The sequence below is a fragment of the Microcebus murinus genome, chromosome 27 (genome assembly GCF_040939455.1).
Source record: "Microcebus murinus isolate Inina chromosome 27, M.murinus_Inina_mat1.0, whole genome shotgun sequence".
Taxonomy (NCBI): domain Eukaryota; kingdom Metazoa; phylum Chordata; class Mammalia; order Primates; family Cheirogaleidae; genus Microcebus; species Microcebus murinus.
The window spans coordinates 20127836-20147034 of record NC_134130.1 but is presented as its reverse complement, the minus strand read 5'-3'; the positions used below and the strand labels follow the sequence as shown (position 1 = coordinate 20147034).

Below are 19199 nucleotides of genomic sequence, written 5' to 3'. Positions count from 1 at the left end.
GAGTGCGTCAGGCAGGGGCAGAGGAGACGGGCTGGGTAAGGGTTAGGGTTACAGTTAGGGCACAATTCACAATCCCAAAGACGTGGAAGCGACCCGAGTGCCCATCCATCCAGGAGTGCATCAATAAAATGTGGCACGTGGACACCACGGAGTGCCATTCGGCTGTGAGGAGCAGCGGTGAGAGGGCGCCTCTCGTGTTCTCCTGGCCAGAGCTGGAACCCGTTCCAGTAGGCCAAGTATCCCAAGAATGGACACACGAGCACCACGTGAGCGCGCTCACCAGCAAATTGGTACGAACGGATGGACGCCTAAGTGGACAGAGAGGAATCACCTTCATCGGGTGGGTGTCGGGCGGGTGGGGGGAGGGGAGGGGCATACACATCCATTAGGCATGGGGTGGGTGCGCACCGACTGGGGGATGGGCGCACTTGAAGCTCTGACCCGAGGGGGGAGGCTTGGAGAGGGCAAGGCACCCGACCTTAACATTGGTACCCCCACAATACGCTGGAACAACATGAGAGGTATATGAATAAGAACACAGGGGGGGCCGGGCGCGGTGGCTCACGCCTGTAATCCTAGCTCTCTGGGAGGCCGAGGCGGGCGGATTGCTCCAGGTCAGGAGTTCGAAACCAGCCTGAGCAAGAGCGAGACCCCGTCTCTACTAAAAATAGAGAGAAATTAATTGGCCAACTAATATATATAGAAAAACACAGCCGGGCGTGGTGGTGCATGCCTGTAGTCCCAACTACTCGGGAGGCTGAGGCAGCAGGATTGCTTGAGCCCGGAGATTGAGGTTGCTGTGAGCTAGGCTGACGCCATGGCACTCACTCTAGCCTGGGCAGCAAAACGAGACTCTGTCTCAAAAAAAAAAAAAAAAAAAAGAACACAGGGGGGAGGGCGGCACGGGCAACACATGTCACCTGAATACTTGTACTCCCATCATCTGCTTGAAAAGAGAGAGAAAAGAAAATGCAATCCTAGAGGTAAGAGACACTTTTTAAAAATAATGAATCCGAAGAGAAAAGTAAAAGGAGGCCTGTGGAGCAGGTCTGGGTGTGACTCCGGATCCCCCAACATCAGGTGCCACCACCAAAGATTCCTGCGTGTAGCCCATAGAACCCCAAAAGCAACGGGACGAGTTCTGGTCACATACTCCCTCAAAATGACATCCTGGCCTTCTTCTGGAACTCCCTCCCCTCTCAGACTCTCAAGGTTTCCTCCAGCGTGTCGGTTCCCACAGAGCAGACCTTTGGTCTGAGACCTGACAGTCCAGATGCCACGCATGCTGCCGCGTGGCGGCGGTGTCGCGGCTTGGGACAAGAGGAGGCCCCACGGTGCGGGCTGGGGCGCCAGGCACCGCGCGCGCGCTGAGGGTGGGGGTGACCCCCACCCCGGGCCGCCGCCGCGCTCCCAGAAAGGGGACAGAACAAGAGGCAAAAAAAAAAAAAAAAAAAAAAAAAAGCAGCAGCCTGTGGCACCCGGTATTCCCAGGCGGTCTCCCATCCAAGTACTAACCAGGCCCGACCCTGCTTAGCTTCCGAGACCAGACGAGATCGGGGGCGTTCAGGGTGGTGTGGCCCTAGACGGCGGCGGAGGGCGCCCCTGCCCCGCTCGAGAAGCCGAGCCTCTCTGGGCTTCCCCGCCGCCGCCTCCCGCCCCAGGCCCCGCGCCGGGCCGGGCCGGGCCGGCCGGGTCCCGCGGGCTCCCAGGGTCGGGGGTGATGGGCGGGGCGGGGCGGGGTGGGGGGCTGTCTCTCTATACACACACACACACACTCACACTCACTCACACTCACACAAGATGCGCCTCCACGGCTGGACTCGCCAAGGTGGAGCCCTCCCAGCCCCCCTCGTCTCCTCGCCCGGCCTCCTTCACCTACCCGCTGCCCACCCCCAGCGCGTCGCTGCCGCTGACTGCGCACGCGCGGGACGCTCGCCCTTTGACCCCAGCCAGGGGCCGCCCTCCCCCACAACCCCTTTCAGCTGCGCCCCCCCCTGGCCCTGTGGGTGGGCTGCCGCCTATTCCCCCGGGCCAGGGCTGGGGCACAGCCAGTGTATGGGGCGTCTCTCTCTGGGGATGTGTCCCATGGGTGGGGTGGGGTGGCGTGGTTTGGGGGGCGCTGAAGAAATCAGTCCCCTCCATCTCCTACCTCTGGAAAACGCCCAAGCCCGTGGAGAACTGCCGGCACCGCTTCGTGGGGGCCGGGACCCTCCTCCGTGTCCTCCTGTGGCCCAGTCCAAGGGGCCTGGGCCTGGCCGGGGCTGCATTGGACCCCGACCACCCTGGCGTGTGGACTCGCTAAAAATCGGCCATTAGATATTGGATTCCAGCTTCCTGGAGGTCATTTCACTAATGAGTGCACCGGAAAGAGTTTCCTAATCCATCTGTGAGGGTGGCAACTGAAAGAGAATTTTAAAGCTGACAGAATAGGCGAGGGAAGGCATAGGAGATTTCCACAGCCAGCAAGGAAGACTTTCCCGAAATGGAAGAAAGAAACGAGCAAACAGAGACACCGGTAGCCCGCCCGGAAAAGAGTCTGCCCCTGAGAGAAAGCACCCTGACCAGGTTCACCCGTGGGTGGGTGGCGAGCTAGCGGCATTCAGAAGAGCGAGGCCCGCAGTCTGTGCGGAAGACACCTGCGCTCGGGTGTGTGTGGCGGCGCGATTCCCAAGCAGCTCTAGACGTTAAACCAAGGAGAAGCCAGGGAGTTCCCAACGCCCCAGGTGTCCTCAGCCCACGACTGGCTGCTGTGGGAATGCGAAGCCCGGCTCCTTGTCTCAGAGCGGGGTTCCCAGGAGGATCAGGCTGAAGCTGGGACTTGGCCTCAAAGTGTCCCCTCGCATGGCCACCCCCTTCCCCTTCCTGCTCCTCTACTCCTGGTGCCCCTCCATCCAGGGGCCAGACCTTAAAGAGTCACCGCAAGAGAATCCTGGTCCCAAAGGAGCCTTCTGGGGGACCGGTGCTGAGAGAGGTTGTGGGCATGGCCCGCTGGGGCTCTGCCCGACGCAGGGCTGAGAGATGCCACCTCCCAGCTCTGGGTCCCTGCAGGAAGTGTTGGCAAGCACAGGGCCGGTCCTCCAAAGGCCCAGGTGCAGGGAGCCCAGGCCAAGCAGCCTGTGGAAGAAGCCACTTGCCGTGCCACCCCCGGGAACAGGACTGCAGGCCCCGGCCCTTCCCACCTCCTCCTCCTCCTCCTCCTCCTCCCCCCCGCCCCGCCCCCACAGGGCACAGGGCTCAGAGACACCTCAGACTCTTGCTACCCAAAGTGCAAAGGGCATCAGTTGCTCCTCCAACACCCCCCCCCCCGCCCAGCAGACCACGTTGTCCAGCCAGCCCCCGGGCCTCCCTGGGGTGCCCAGCACAAAAGTGCAGACACCCACCGGACCCTCAGTCTCAGTTTTCGGAGGTTTTTGCCACTCTAAGGACCCGCAGGCCAGCTGGGCCTTCGGGCAGGACAGAGAGCCCCGGAATCCGACGTGGAGAGCTGCGTGTACGTCCCCATCAGGAGGCGGTCCCCACCTCCGCGGCTCTCCCCTTGCGGGGAGCGGCAGCCCAGCCGGCAGCCGCAGGGCCTCAGGGAAGACACCAGGCTGGGCCCCCGCGGCACAGCGGGGGCACGTCCCCCGCACTCACGCGACTTAGGGACGGCTGCTGGAGACTGCTGCGGCCACCCTGCTGCCGGGTTTCTGGAGGGCTTCCTGGAAGCAGCATCCACACCAAGCCCTTGGAAGGCCCAGGCGACGGAGGAGCCGGTCAGGCAGGGGCCGAGGACGGTGAGAGGCCGGGCGGGAAGGAGCGTGTCAGACAGGGGCAGAGGACGGTGACAGGCCGGGCGGGGAGGAGCCGGTCAGGCGGGGGCCCAGGACAGTGACGGGCCTGGCCGGGGAGGAGTGCGTCAGGCAGGGGCAGAGGAGACGGGCTGGGTAAGGGTTAGGGTTACAGTTAGGGCACAATTCACAATCCCAAAGACGTGGAAGCGACCCGAGTGCCCATCCATCCAGGAGTGCATCAATAAAATGTGGCACGTGGACACCACGGAGTGCCATTCGGCTGTGAGGAGCAGCGGTGAGAGGGCGCCTCTCGTGTTCTCCTGGCCAGAGCTGGAACCCGTTCCAGTAGGCCAAGTATCCCAAGAATGGACACACGAGCACCACGTGAGCGCGCTCACCAGCAAATTGGTACGAACGGATGGACGCCTAAGTGGACAGAGAGGAATCACCTTCATCGGGTGGGTGTCGGGCGGGTGGGGGGAGGGGAGGGGCATACACATCCATTAGGCATGGGGTGGGTGCGCACCGACTGGGGGATGGGCGCACTTGAAGCTCTGACCCGAGGGGGGAGGCTTGGAGAGGGCAAGGCACCCGACCTTAACATTGGTACCCCCACAATACGCTGGAACAACATGAGAGGTATATGAATAAGAACACAGGGGGGGCCGGGCGCGGTGGCTCACGCCTGTAATCCTAGCTCTCTGGGAGGCCGAGGCGGGCGGATTGCTCCAGGTCAGGAGTTCGAAACCAGCCTGAGCAAGAGCGAGACCCCGTCTCTACTAAAAATAGAGAGAAATTAATTGGCCAACTAATATATATAGAAAAACACAGCCGGGCGTGGTGGTGCATGCCTGTAGTCCCAACTACTCGGGAGGCTGAGGCAGCAGGATTGCTTGAGCCCGGAGATTGAGGTTGCTGTGAGCTAGGCTGACGCCATGGCACTCACTCTAGCCTGGGCAGCAAAACGAGACTCTGTCTCAAAAAAAAAAAAAAAAAAAAGAACACAGGGGGGAGGGCGGCACGGGCAACACATGTCACCTGAATACTTGTACTCCCATCATCTGCTTGAAAAGAGAGAGAAAAGAAAATGCAATCCTAGAGGTAAGAGACACTTTTTAAAAATAATGAATCCGAAGAGAAAAGTAAAAGGAGGCCTGTGGAGCAGGTCTGGGTGTGACTCCGGATCCCCCAACATCAGGTGCCACCACCAAAGATTCCTGCGTGTAGCCCATAGAACCCCAAAAGCAACGGGACGAGTTCTGGTCACATACTCCCTCAAAATGACATCCTGGCCTTCTTCTGGAACTCCCTCCCCTCTCAGACTCTCAAGGTTTCCTCCAGCGTGTCGGTTCCCACAGAGCAGACCTTTGGTCTGAGACCTGACAGTCCAGATGCCACGCATGCTGCCGCGTGGCGGCGGTGTCGCGGCTTGGGACAAGAGGAGGCCCCACGGTGCGGGCTGGGGCGCCAGGCACCGCGCGCGCGCTGAGGGTGGGGGTGACCCCCACCCCGGGCCGCCGCCGCGCTCCCAGAAAGGGGACAGAACAAGAGGCAAAAAAAAAAAAAAAAAAAAAAAAAAAGCAGCAGCCTGTGGCACCCGGTATTCCCAGGCGGTCTCCCATCCAAGTACTAACCAGGCCCGACCCTGCTTAGCTTCCGAGACCAGACGAGATCGGGGGCGTTCAGGGTGGTGTGGCCCTAGACGGCGGCGGAGGGCGCCCCTGCCCCGCTCGAGAAGCCGAGCCTCTCTGGGCTTCCCCGCCGCCGCCTCCCGCCCCAGGCCCCGCGCCGGGCCGGGCCGGGCCGGCCTGGTCCCGCGGGCTCCCAGGGTCCGGGGTGATGGGCGGGGCGGGGCGGGGCGGGGCGGGGTGGGGGGCTGTCTCTCTCTACACACACACACACACACTCACACTCACTCACACTCACACAAGATGCGCCTCCACGGCTGGACTCGCCAAGGTGGAGCCCTCCCAGCCCCCCTCGTCTCCTCGCCCGGCCTCCTTCACCTACCCGCTGCCCACCCCCAGCGCGTCGCTGCCGCTGACTGCGCACGCGCGGGACGCTCGCCCTTTGACCCCAGCCAGGGGCCGCCCTCCCCCACAACCCCTTTCAGCTGCGCCCCCCCCCTCGCCCTGTGTGTGGGCTGCCGCCTATTCCCCCGGGCCAGGGCTGGGGCACAGCCAGTGTATGGGGCGTCTCTCTCTGGGGATGTGTCCCATGGGTTTGGTGGGGTGGCGTGGTTTGGGGGGCGCTGAAGAAATCAGTCCCCTCCATCTCCTACCTCTGGAAAACGCCCAAGCCCGTGGAGAACTGCCGGCACCGCTTCGTGGGGGCCGGGACCCTCCTCAGTGTCCTCCTGTGGCCCAGTCCAAGGGGCCTGGGCCTGGCCGGGGCTGCATTGGACCCCGACCACCCTGGCGTGTGGACTCGCTAAAAATCGGCCATTAGATATTGGATTCCAGCTTCCTGGAGGTCATTTCACTAATGAGTGCACCGGAAAGAGTTTCCTAATCCATCTGTGAGGGTGGCAACTGAAAGAGAATTTTAAAGCTGACAGAATAGGCGAGGGAAGGCATAGGAGATTTCCACAGCCAGCAAGGAAGACTTTCCCGAAATGGAAGAAAGAAACGAGCAAACAGAGACACCGGTAGCCCGCCCGGAAAAGAGTCTGCCCCTGAGAGAAAGCACCCTGACCAGGTTCACCCGTGGGTGGGTGGCGAGCTAGCGGCATTCAGAAGAGCGAGGCCCGCAGTCTGTGCGGAAGACACCTGCGCTCGGGTGTGTGTGGCGGCGCGATTCACAAGCAGCTCTAGATGTTAAACCAAGGAGAAGCCAGGGAGTTCCCAACGCCCCAGGTGTCCTCAGCCCACGACTGGCTGCTGTGGGAATGCGAAGCCCGGCTCCTTGTCTCAGAGCGGGGTTCCCAGGAGGATCAGGCTGAAGCTGGGACTTGGCCTCAAAGTGTCCCCTCGCATGGCCACCCCCTTCCCCTTCCTGCTCCTCTACTCCTGGTGCCCCTCCATCCAGGGGCCAGACCTTAAAGAGTCACCGCAAGAGAATCCTGGTCCCAAAGGAGCCTTCTGGGGGACCGGTGCTGAGAGAGGTTGTGGGCATGGCCCGCTGGGGCTCTGCCCGACCCAGGGCTGAGAGATGCCACCTCCCAGCTCTGGGTCCCTGCAGGAAGTGTTGGCAAGCACAGGGCCGGTCCTCCAAAGGCCCAGGTGCAGGGAGCCCAGGCCAAGCAGCCTGTGGAAGAAGCCACTTGCCGTGCCACCCCGGGAACAGGACTGCAGGCCCCGCCCTTCCCACCTCCTCCTCCTCCTCCTCCTCCTCCCCCCCGCCCCGCCCCCACAGGGCACAGGGCTCAGAGACACCTCAGACTCTTGCTACCCAAAGTGCAAAGGGCATCAGTTGCTCCTCCAACACCCCCCCCCCCGCCCAGCAGACCACGTTGTCCAGCCAGCCCCCGGGCCTCCCTGGGGTGCCCAGCACAAAAGTGCAGACACCCACCGGACCCTCAGTCTCAGTTTTCGGAGGTTTTTGCCACTCTAAGGACCCGCAGGCCAGCTGGGCCTTCGGGCAGGACAGAGAGCCCCGGAATCCGACGTGGAGAGCTGCGTGTACGTCCCCATCAGGAGGCGGTCCCCACCTCCGCGGCTCTCCCCTTGCGGGGAGCGGCAGCCCAGCCGGCAGCCGCAGGGCCTCAGGGAAGACACCAGGCTGGGCCCCCGCGGCACAGCGGGGGCACGTCCCCCGCACTCACGCGACTTAGGGACGGCTGCTGGAGACTGCTGCGGCCACCCTGCTGCCGGGTTTCTGGAGGGCTTCCTGGAAGCAGCATCCACACCAAGCCCTTGGAAGGCCCAGGCGACGGAGGAGCCGGTCAGGCAGGGGCCGAGGACGGTGAGAGGCCGGGCGGGAAGGAGCGTGTCAGACAGGGGCAGAGGACGGTGACAGGCCGGGCGGGGAGGAGCCGGTCAGGCGGGGGCCCAGGACAGTGACGGGCCTGGCCGGGGAGGAGTGCGTCAGGCAGGGGCAGAGGAGACGGGCTGGGTAAGGGTTAGGGTTACAGTTAGGGCACAATTCACAATCCCAAAGACGTGGAAGCGACCCGAGTGCCCATCCATCCAGGAGTGCATCAATAAAATGTGGCACGTGGACACCACGGAGTGCCATTCGGCTGTGAGGAGCAGCGGTGAGAGGGCGCCTCTCGTGTTCTCCTGGCCAGAGCTGGAACCCGTTCCAGTAGGCCAAGTATCCCAAGAATGGACACACGAGCACCACGTGAGCGCGCTCACCAGCAAATTGGTACGAACGGATGGACGCCTAAGTGGACAGAGAGGAATCACCTTCATCGGGTGGGTGTCGGGCGGGTGGGGGGAGGGGAGGGGCATACACATCCATTAGGCATGGGGTGGGTGCGCACCGACTGGGGGATGGGCGCACTTGAAGCTCTGACCCGAGGGGGGAGGCTTGGAGAGGGCAAGGCACCCGACCTTAACATTGGTACCCCCACAATACGCTGGAACAACATGAGAGGTATATGAATAAGAACACAGGGGGGGCCGGGCGCGGTGGCTCACGCCTGTAATCCTAGCTCTCTGGGAGGCCGAGGCGGGCGGATTGCTCCAGGTCAGGAGTTCGAAACCAGCCTGAGCAAGAGCGAGACCCCGTCTCTACTAAAAATAGAGAGAAATTAATTGGCCAACTAATATATATAGAAAAACACAGCCGGGCGTGGTGGTGCATGCCTGTAGTCCCAACTACTCGGGAGGCTGAGGCAGCAGGATTGCTTGAGCCCGGAGATTGAGGTTGCTGTGAGCTAGGCTGACGCCATGGCACTCACTCTAGCCTGGGCAGCAAAACGAGACTCTGTCTCAAAAAAAAAAAAAAAAAAAAGAACACAGGGGGGAGGGCGGCACGGGCAACACATGTCACCTGAATACTTGTACTCCCATCATCTGCTTGAAAAGAGAGAGAAAAGAAAATGCAATCCTAGAGGTAAGAGACACTTTTTAAAAATAATGAATCCGAAGAGAAAAGTAAAAGGAGGCCTGTGGAGCAGGTCTGGGTGTGACTCCGGATCCCCCAACATCAGGTGCCACCACCAAAGATTCCTGCGTGTAGCCCATAGAACCCCAAAAGCAACGGGACGAGTTCTGGTCACATACTCCCTCAAAATGACATCCTGGCCTTCTTCTGGAACTCCCTCCCCTCTCAGACTCTCAAGGTTTCCTCCAGCGTGTCGGTTCCCACAGAGCAGACCTTTGGTCTGAGACCTGACAGTCCAGATGCCACGCATGCTGCCGCGTGGCGGCGGTGTCGCGGCTTGGGACAAGAGGAGGCCCCACGGTGCGGGCTGGGGCGCCAGGCACCGCGCGCGCGCTGAGGGTGGGGGTGACCCCCACCCCGGGCCGCCGCCGCGCTCCCAGAAAGGGGACAGAACAAGAGGCAAAAAAAAAAAAAAAAAAAAAAAAAAAGCAGCAGCCTGTGGCACCCGGTATTCCCAGGCGGTCTCCCATCCAAGTACTAACCAGGCCCGACCCTGCTTAGCTTCCGAGACCAGACGAGATCGGGGGCGTTCAGGGTGGTGTGGCCCTAGACGGCGGCGGAGGGCGCCCCTGCCCCGCTCGAGAAGCCGAGCCTCTCTGGGCTTCCCCGCCGCCGCCTCCCGCCCCAGGCCCCACGCCGGGCCGGGCCGGGCCGGCCTGGTCCCGCGGGCTCCCAGGGTCCGGGGTGATGGGCGGGGCGGGGCGGGGCGGGGCGGGGTGGGGGGCTGTCTCTCTCTACACACACACACACACACTCACACTCACTCACACTCACACAAGATGCGCCTCCACGGCTGGACTCGCCAAGGTGGAGCCCTCCCAGCCCCCCTCGTCTCCTCGCCCGGCCTCCTTCACCTACCCGCTGCCCACCCCCAGCGCGTCGCTGCCGCTGACTGCGCACGCGCGGGACGCTCGCCCTTTGACCCCAGCCAGGGGCCGCCCTCCCCCACAACCCCTTTCAGCTGCGCCCCCCCCCTCGCCCTGTGTGTGGGCTGCCGCCTATTCCCCCGGGCCAGGGCTGGGGCACAGCCAGTGTATGGGGCGTCTCTCTCTGGGGATGTGTCCCATGGGTTTGGTGGGGTGGCGTGGTTTGGGGGGCGCTGAAGAAATCAGTCCCCTCCATCTCCTACCTCTGGAAAACGCCCAAGCCCGTGGAGAACTGCCGGCACCGCTTCGTGGGGGCCGGGACCCTCCTCAGTGTCCTCCTGTGGCCCAGTCCAAGGGGCCTGGGCCTGGCCGGGGCTGCATTGGACCCCGACCACCCTGGCGTGTGGACTCGCTAAAAATCGGCCATTAGATATTGGATTCCAGCTTCCTGGAGGTCATTTCACTAATGAGTGCACCGGAAAGAGTTTCCTAATCCATCTGTGAGGGTGGCAACTGAAAGAGAATTTTAAAGCTGACAGAATAGGCGAGGGAAGGCATAGGAGATTTCCACAGCCAGCAAGGAAGACTTTCCCGAAATGGAAGAAAGAAACGAGCAAACAGAGACACCGGTAGCCCGCCCGGAAAAGAGTCTGCCCCTGAGAGAAAGCACCCTGACCAGGTTCACCCGTGGGTGGGTGGCGAGCTAGCGGCATTCAGAAGAGCGAGGCCCGCAGTCTGTGCGGAAGACACCTGCGCTCGGGTGTGTGTGGCGGCGCGATTCACAAGCAGCTCTAGATGTTAAACCAAGGAGAAGCCAGGGAGTTCCCAACGCCCCAGGTGTCCTCAGCCCACGACTGGCTGCTGTGGGAATGCGAAGCCCGGCTCCTTGTCTCAGAGCGGGGTTCCCAGGAGGATCAGGCTGAAGCTGGGACTTGGCCTCAAAGTGTCCCCTCGCATGGCCACCCCCTTCCCCTTCCTGCTCCTCTACTCCTGGTGCCCCTCCATCCAGGGGCCAGACCTTAAAGAGTCACCGCAAGAGAATCCTGGTCCCAAAGGAGCCTTCTGGGGGACCGGTGCTGAGAGAGGTTGTGGGCATGGCCCGCTGGGGCTCTGCCCGACCCAGGGCTGAGAGATGCCACCTCCCAGCTCTGGGTCCCTGCAGGAAGTGTTGGCAAGCACAGGGCCGGTCCTCCAAAGGCCCAGGTGCAGGGAGCCCAGGCCAAGCAGCCTGTGGAAGAAGCCACTTGCCGTGCCACCCCGGGAACAGGACTGCAGGCCCCGCCCTTCCCACCTCCTCCTCCTCCTCCTCCTCCTCCCCCCCGCCCCGCCCCCACAGGGCACAGGGCTCAGAGACACCTCAGACTCTTGCTACCCAAAGTGCAAAGGGCATCAGTTGCTCCTCCAACACCCCCCCCCCCGCCCAGCAGACCACGTTGTCCAGCCAGCCCCCGGGCCTCCCTGGGGTGCCCAGCACAAAAGTGCAGACACCCACCGGACCCTCAGTCTCAGTTTTCGGAGGTTTTTGCCACTCTAAGGACCCGCAGGCCAGCTGGGCCTTCGGGCAGGACAGAGAGCCCCGGAATCCGACGTGGAGAGCTGCGTGTACGTCCCCATCAGGAGGCGGTCCCCACCTCCGCGGCTCTCCCCTTGCGGGGAGCGGCAGCCCAGCCGGCAGCCGCAGGGCCTCAGGGAAGACACCAGGCTGGGCCCCCGCGGCACAGCGGGGGCACGTCCCCCGCACTCACGCGACTTAGGGACGGCTGCTGGAGACTGCTGCGGCCACCCTGCTGCCGGGTTTCTGGAGGGCTTCCTGGAAGCAGCATCCACACCAAGCCCTTGGAAGGCCCAGGCGACGGAGGAGCCGGTCAGGCAGGGGCCGAGGACGGTGAGAGGCCGGGCGGGAAGGAGCGTGTCAGACAGGGGCAGAGGACGGTGACAGGCCGGGCGGGGAGGAGCCGGTCAGGCGGGGGCCCAGGACAGTGACGGGCCTGGCCGGGGAGGAGTGCGTCAGGCAGGGGCAGAGGAGACGGGCTGGGTAAGGGTTAGGGTTACAGTTAGGGCACAATTCACAATCCCAAAGACGTGGAAGCGACCCGAGTGCCCATCCATCCAGGAGTGCATCAATAAAATGTGGCACGTGGACACCACGGAGTGCCATTCGGCTGTGAGGAGCAGCGGTGAGAGGGCGCCTCTCGTGTTCTCCTGGCCAGAGCTGGAACCCGTTCCAGTAGGCCAAGTATCCCAAGAATGGACACACGAGCACCACGTGAGCGCGCTCACCAGCAAATTGGTACGAACGGATGGACGCCTAAGTGGACAGAGAGGAATCACCTTCATCGGGTGGGTGTCGGGCGGGTGGGGGGAGGGGAGGGGCATACACATCCATTAGGCATGGGGTGGGTGCGCACCGACTGGGGGATGGGCGCACTTGAAGCTCTGACCCGAGGGGGGAGGCTTGGAGAGGGCAAGGCACCCGACCTTAACATTGGTACCCCCACAATACGCTGGAACAACATGAGAGGTATATGAATAAGAACACAGGGGGGGCCGGGCGCGGTGGCTCACGCCTGTAATCCTAGCTCTCTGGGAGGCCGAGGCGGGCGGATTGCTCCAGGTCAGGAGTTCGAAACCAGCCTGAGCAAGAGCGAGACCCCGTCTCTACTAAAAATAGAGAGAAATTAATTGGCCAACTAATATATATAGAAAAACACAGCCGGGCGTGGTGGTGCATGCCTGTAGTCCCAACTACTCGGGAGGCTGAGGCAGCAGGATTGCTTGAGCCCGGAGATTGAGGTTGCTGTGAGCTAGGCTGACGCCATGGCACTCACTCTAGCCTGGGCAGCAAAACGAGACTCTGTCTCAAAAAAAAAAAAAAAAAAAAGAACACAGGGGGGAGGGCGGCACGGGCAACACATGTCACCTGAATACTTGTACTCCCATCATCTGCTTGAAAAGAGAGAGAAAAGAAAATGCAATCCTAGAGGTAAGAGACACTTTTTAAAAATAATGAATCCGAAGAGAAAAGTAAAAGGAGGCCTGTGGAGCAGGTCTGGGTGTGACTCCGGATCCCCCAACATCAGGTGCCACCACCAAAGATTCCTGCGTGTAGCCCATAGAACCCCAAAAGCAACGGGACGAGTTCTGGTCACATACTCCCTCAAAATGACATCCTGGCCTTCTTCTGGAACTCCCTCCCCTCTCAGACTCTCAAGGTTTCCTCCAGCGTGTCGGTTCCCACAGAGCAGACCTTTGGTCTGAGACCTGACAGTCCAGATGCCACGCATGCTGCCGCGTGGCGGCGGTGTCGCGGCTTGGGACAAGAGGAGGCCCCACGGTGCGGGCTGGGGCGCCAGGCACCGCGCGCGCGCTGAGGGTGGGGGTGACCCCCACCCCGGGCCGCCGCCGCGCTCCCAGAAAGGGGACAGAACAAGAGGCAAAAAAAAAAAAAAAAAAAAAAAAAAGCAGCAGCCTGTGGCACCCGGTATTCCCAGGCGGTCTCCCATCCAAGTACTAACCAGGCCCGACCCTGCTTAGCTTCCGAGACCAGACGAGATCGGGGGCGTTCAGGGTGGTGTGGCCCTAGACGGCGGCGGAGGGCGCCCCTGCCCCGCTCGAGAAGCCGAGCCTCTCTGGGCTTCCCCGCCGCCGCCTCCCGCCCCAGGCCCCGCGCCGGGCCGGGCCGGGCCGGCCGGGTCCCGCGGGCTCCCAGGGTCGGGGGTGATGGGCGGGGCGGGGCGGGGTGGGGGGCTGTCTCTCTATACACACACACACACACTCACACTCACTCACACTCACACAAGATGCGCCTCCACGGCTGGACTCGCCAAGGTGGAGCCCTCCCAGCCCCCCTCGTCTCCTCGCCCGGCCTCCTTCACCTACCCGCTGCCCACCCCCAGCGCGTCGCTGCCGCTGACTGCGCACGCGCGGGACGCTCGCCCTTTGACCCCAGCCAGGGGCCGCCCTCCCCCACAACCCCTTTCAGCTGCGCCCCCCCCTGGCCCTGTGGGTGGGCTGCCGCCTATTCCCCCGGGCCAGGGCTGGGGCACAGCCAGTGTATGGGGCGTCTCTCTCTGGGGATGTGTCCCATGGGTGGGGTGGGGTGGCGTGGTTTGGGGGGCGCTGAAGAAATCAGTCCCCTCCATCTCCTACCTCTGGAAAACGCCCAAGCCCGTGGAGAACTGCCGGCACCGCTTCGTGGGGGCCGGGACCCTCCTCCGTGTCCTCCTGTGGCCCAGTCCAAGGGGCCTGGGCCTGGCCGGGGCTGCATTGGACCCCGACCACCCTGGCGTGTGGACTCGCTAAAAATCGGCCATTAGATATTGGATTCCAGCTTCCTGGAGGTCATTTCACTAATGAGTGCACCGGAAAGAGTTTCCTAATCCATCTGTGAGGGTGGCAACTGAAAGAGAATTTTAAAGCTGACAGAATAGGCGAGGGAAGGCATAGGAGATTTCCACAGCCAGCAAGGAAGACTTTCCCGAAATGGAAGAAAGAAACGAGCAAACAGAGACACCGGTAGCCCGCCCGGAAAAGAGTCTGCCCCTGAGAGAAAGCACCCTGACCAGGTTCACCCGTGGGTGGGTGGCGAGCTAGCGGCATTCAGAAGAGCGAGGCCCGCAGTCTGTGCGGAAGACACCTGCGCTCGGGTGTGTGTGGCGGCGCGATTCCCAAGCAGCTCTAGACGTTAAACCAAGGAGAAGCCAGGGAGTTCCCAACGCCCCAGGTGTCCTCAGCCCACGACTGGCTGCTGTGGGAATGCGAAGCCCGGCTCCTTGTCTCAGAGCGGGGTTCCCAGGAGGATCAGGCTGAAGCTGGGACTTGGCCTCAAAGTGTCCCCTCGCATGGCCACCCCCTTCCCCTTCCTGCTCCTCTACTCCTGGTGCCCCTCCATCCAGGGGCCAGACCTTAAAGAGTCACCGCAAGAGAATCCTGGTCCCAAAGGAGCCTTCTGGGGGACCGGTGCTGAGAGAGGTTGTGGGCATGGCCCGCTGGGGCTCTGCCCGACGCAGGGCTGAGAGATGCCACCTCCCAGCTCTGGGTCCCTGCAGGAAGTGTTGGCAAGCACAGGGCCGGTCCTCCAAAGGCCCAGGTGCAGGGAGCCCAGGCCAAGCAGCCTGTGGAAGAAGCCACTTGCCGTGCCACCCCCGGGAACAGGACTGCAGGCCCCGGCCCTTCCCACCTCCTCCTCCTCCTCCTCCTCCTCCCCCCCGCCCCGCCCCCACAGGGCACAGGGCTCAGAGACACCTCAGACTCTTGCTACCCAAAGTGCAAAGGGCATCAGTTGCTCCTCCAACACCCCCCCCCCCGCCCAGCAGACCACGTTGTCCAGCCAGCCCCCGGGCCTCCCTGGGGTGCCCAGCACAAAAGTGCAGACACCCACCGGACCCTCAGTCTCAGTTTTCGGAGGTTTTTGCCACTCTAAGGACCCGCAGGCCAGCTGGGCCTTCGGGCAGGACAGAGAGCCCCGGAATCCGACGTGGAGAGCTGCGTGTACGTCCCCATCAGGAGGCGGTCCCCACCTCCGCGGCTCTCCCCTTGCGGGGAGCGGCAGCCCAGCCGGCAGCCGCAGGGCCTCAGGGAAGACACCAGGCTGGGCCCCCGCGGCACAGCGGGGGCACGTCCCCCGCACTCACGCGACTTAGGGACGGCTGCTGGAGACTGCTGCGGCCACCCTGCTGCCGGGTTTCTGGAGGGCTTCCTGGAAGCAGCATCCACACCAAGCCCTTGGAAGGCCCAGGCGACGGAGGAGCCGGTCAGGCAGGGGCCGAGGACGGTGAGAGGCCGGGCGGGAAGGAGCGTGTCAGACAGGGGCAGAGGACGGTGACAGGCCGGGCGGGGAGGAGCCGGTCAGGCGGGGGCCCAGGACAGTGACGGGCCTGGCCGGGGAGGAGTGCGTCAGGCAGGGGCAGAGGAGACGGGCTGGGTAAGGGTTAGGGTTACAGTTAGGGCACAATTCACAATCCCAAAGACGTGGAAGCGACCCGAGTGCCCATCCATCCAGGAGTGCATCAATAAAATGTGGCACGTGGACACCACGGAGTGCCATTCGGCTGTGAGGAGCAGCGGTGAGAGGGCGCCTCTCGTGTTCTCCTGGCCAGAGCTGGAACCCGTTCCAGTAGGCCAAGTATCCCAAGAATGGACACACGAGCACCACGTGAGCGCGCTCACCAGCAAATTGGTACGAACGGATGGACGCCTAAGTGGACAGAGAGGAATCACCTTCATCGGGTGGGTGTCGGGCGGGTGGGGGGAGGGGAGGGGCATACACATCCATTAGGCATGGGGTGGGTGCGCACCGACTGGGGGATGGGCGCACTTGAAGCTCTGACCCGAGGGGGGAGGCTTGGAGAGGGCAAGGCACCCGACCTTAACATTGGTACCCCCACAATACGCTGGAACAACATGAGAGGTATATGAATAAGAACACAGGGGGGGCCGGGCGCGGTGGCTCACGCCTGTAATCCTAGCTCTCTGGGAGGCCGAGGCGGGCGGATTGCTCCAGGTCAGGAGTTCGAAACCAGCCTGAGCAAGAGCGAGACCCCGTCTCTACTAAAAATAGAGAGAAATTAATTGGCCAACTAATATATATAGAAAAACACAGCCGGGCGTGGTGGTGCATGCCTGTAGTCCCAACTACTCGGGAGGCTGAGGCAGCAGGATTGCTTGAGCCCGGAGATTGAGGTTGCTGTGAGCTAGGCTGACGCCATGGCACTCACTCTAGCCTGGGCAGCAAAACGAGACTCTGTCTCAAAAAAAAAAAAAAAAAAAAGAACACAGGGGGGAGGGCGGCACGGGCAACACATGTCACCTGAATACTTGTACTCCCATCATCTGCTTGAAAAGAGAGAGAAAAGAAAATGCAATCCTAGAGGTAAGAGACACTTTTTAAAAATAATGAATCCGAAGAGAAAAGTAAAAGGAGGCCTGTGGAGCAGGTCTGGGTGTGACTCCGGATCCCCCAACATCAGGTGCCACCACCAAAGATTCCTGCGTGTAGCCCATAGAACCCCAAAAGCAACGGGACGAGTTCTGGTCACATACTCCCTCAAAATGACATCCTGGCCTTCTTCTGGAACTCCCTCCCCTCTCAGACTCTCAAGGTTTCCTCCAGCGTGTCGGTTCCCACAGAGCAGACCTTTGGTCTGAGACCTGACAGTCCAGATGCCACGCATGCTGCCGCGTGGCGGCGGTGTCGCGGCTTGGGACAAGAGGAGGCCCCACGGTGCGGGCTGGGGCGCCAGGCACCGCGCGCGCGCTGAGGGTGGGGGTGACCCCCACCCCGGGCCGCCGCCGCGCTCCCAGAAAGGGGACAGAACAAGAGGCAAAAAAAAAAAAAAAAAAAAAAAAAAAGCAGCAGCCTGTGGCACCCGGTATTCCCAGGCGGTCTCCCATCCAAGTACTAACCAGGCCCGACCCTGCTTAGCTTCCGAGACCAGACGAGATCGGGGGCGTTCAGGGTGGTGTGGCCCTAGACGGCGGCGGAGGGCGCCCCTGCCCCGCTCGAGAAGCCGAGCCTCTCTGGGCTTCCCCGCCGCCGCCTCCCGCCCCAGGCCCCGCGCCGGGCCGGGCCGGGCCGGCCTGGTCCCGCGGGCTCCCAGGGTCCGGGGTGATGGGCGGGGCGGGGCGGGGCGGGGCGGGGTGGGGGGCTGTCTCTCTCTACACACACACACACACACTCACACTCACTCACACTCACACAAGATGCGCCTCCACGGCTGGACTCGCCAAGGTGGAGCCCTCCCAGCCCCCCTCGTCTCCTCGCCCGGCCTCCTTCACCTACCCGCTGCCCACCCCCAGCGCGTCGCTGCCGCTGACTGCGCACGCGCGGGACGCTCGCCCTTTGACCCCAGCCAGGGGCCGCCCTCCCCCACAACCCCTTTCAGCTGCGCCCCCCCCCTCGCCCTGTGTGTGGGCTGCCGCCTATTCCCCCGGGCCAGGGCTGGGGCACAGCCAGTGTATGGGGCGTCTCTCTCTGGGGATGTGTCCCATGGGTTTGGTGGGGTGGCGTGGTTTGGGGGGCGCTGAAGAAATCAGTCCCCTCCATCTCCTACCTCTGGAAAACGCCCAAGCCCGTGGAGAACTGCCGGCACCGCTTCGTGGGGGCCGGGACCCTCCTCAGTGTCCTCCTGTGGCCCAGTCCAAGGGGCCTGGGCCTGGCCGGGGCTGCATTGGACCCCGACCACCCTGGCGTGTGGACTCGCTAAAAATCGGCCATTAGATATTGGATTCCAGCTTCCTGGAGGTCATTTCACTAATGAGTGCACCGGAAAGAGTTTCCTAATCCATCTGTGAGGGTGGCAACTGAAAGAGAATTTTAAAGCTGACAGAATAGGCGAGGGAAGGCATAGGAGATTTCCACAGCCAGCAAGGAAGACTTTCCCGAAATGGAAGAAAGAAACGAGCAAACAGAGACACCGGTAGCCCGCCCGGAAAAGAGTCTGCCCCTGAGAGAAAGCACCCTGACCAGGTTCACCCGTGGGTGGGTGGCGAGCTAGCGGCATTCAGAAGAGCGAGGCCCGCAGTCTGTGCGGAAGACACCTGCGCTCGGGTGTGTGTGGCGGCGCGATTCACAAGCAGCTCTAGATGTTAAACCAAGGAGAAGCCAGGGAGTTCCCAACGCCCCAGGTGTCCTCAGCCCACGACTGGCTGCTGTGGGAATGCGAAGCCCGGCTCCTTGTCTCAGAGCGGGGTTCCCAGGAGGATCAGGCTGAAGCTGGGACTTGGCCTCAAAGTGTCCCCTCGCATGGCCACCCCCTTCCCCTTCCTGCTCCTCTACTCCTGGTGCCCCTCCATCCAGGGGCCAGACCTTAAAGAGTCACCGCAAGAGAATCCTGGTCCCAAAGGAGCCTTCTGGGGGACCGGTGCTGAGAGAGGTTGTGGGCATGGCCCGCTGGGGCTCTGCCCGACCCAGGGCTGAGAGATGCCACCTCCCAGCTCTGGGTCCCTGCAGGAAGTGTTGGCAAGCACAGGGCCGGTCCTCCAAAGGCCCAGGTGCAGGGAGCCCAGGCCAAGCAGCCTGTGGAAGAAGCCACTTGCCGTGCCACCCCGGGAACAGGACTGCAGGCCCCGCCCTTCCCACCTCCTCCTCCTCCTCCTCCTCCTCCCCCCCGCCCCGCCCCCACAGGGCACAGGGCTCAGAGACACCTCAGACTCTTGCTACCCAAAGTGCAAAGGGCATCAGTTGCTCCTCCAACACCCCCCCCCCCGCCCAGCAGACCACGTTGTCCAGCCAGCCCCCGGGCCTCCCTGGGGTGCCCAGCACAAAAGTGCAGACACCCACCGGACCCTCAGTCTCAGTTTTCGGAGGTTTTTGCCACTCTAAGGACCCGCAGGCCAGCTGGGCCTTCGGGCAGGACAGAGAGCCCCGGAATCCGACGTGGAGAGCTGCGTGTACGTCCCCATCAGGAGGCGGTCCCCACCTCCGCGGCTCTCCCCTTGCGGGGAGCGGCAGCCCAGCCGGCAGCCGCAGGGCCTCAGGGAAGACACCAGGCTGGGCCCCCGCGGCACAGCG

At 62.7% G+C, this 19199-nt stretch overlaps 5 non-coding genes across 5 annotated transcripts; all 5 read right to left on the bottom strand.

Moving 5' to 3' along the window:
• Positions 1 to 1466: 1466 nt before the first annotated feature.
• On the bottom strand, positions 1467 to 1585 carry LOC142864991 (5S ribosomal RNA). Its single transcript, XR_012915279.1, has one exon. It is a non-coding gene; the product is annotated as a 5S ribosomal RNA (ribosomal RNA).
• Positions 1586 to 5355: 3770 nt separating this feature from the next.
• LOC142864990 (5S ribosomal RNA) lies at positions 5356 to 5474 on the bottom strand. The gene has a single exon (XR_012915278.1). It is a non-coding gene; the product is annotated as a 5S ribosomal RNA (ribosomal RNA).
• Positions 5475 to 9255: 3781 nt separating this feature from the next.
• On the bottom strand, positions 9256 to 9374 carry LOC142864989 (5S ribosomal RNA). Its single transcript, XR_012915277.1, has one exon. It is a non-coding gene; the product is annotated as a 5S ribosomal RNA (ribosomal RNA).
• Positions 9375 to 13154: 3780 nt separating this feature from the next.
• On the bottom strand, positions 13155 to 13273 carry LOC142864988 (5S ribosomal RNA). Its single transcript, XR_012915276.1, has one exon. It is a non-coding gene; the product is annotated as a 5S ribosomal RNA (ribosomal RNA).
• Positions 13274 to 17043: 3770 nt separating this feature from the next.
• On the bottom strand, positions 17044 to 17162 carry LOC142864987 (5S ribosomal RNA). Its single transcript, XR_012915275.1, has one exon. It is a non-coding gene; the product is annotated as a 5S ribosomal RNA (ribosomal RNA).
• Positions 17163 to 19199: the final 2037 nt, after the last annotated feature.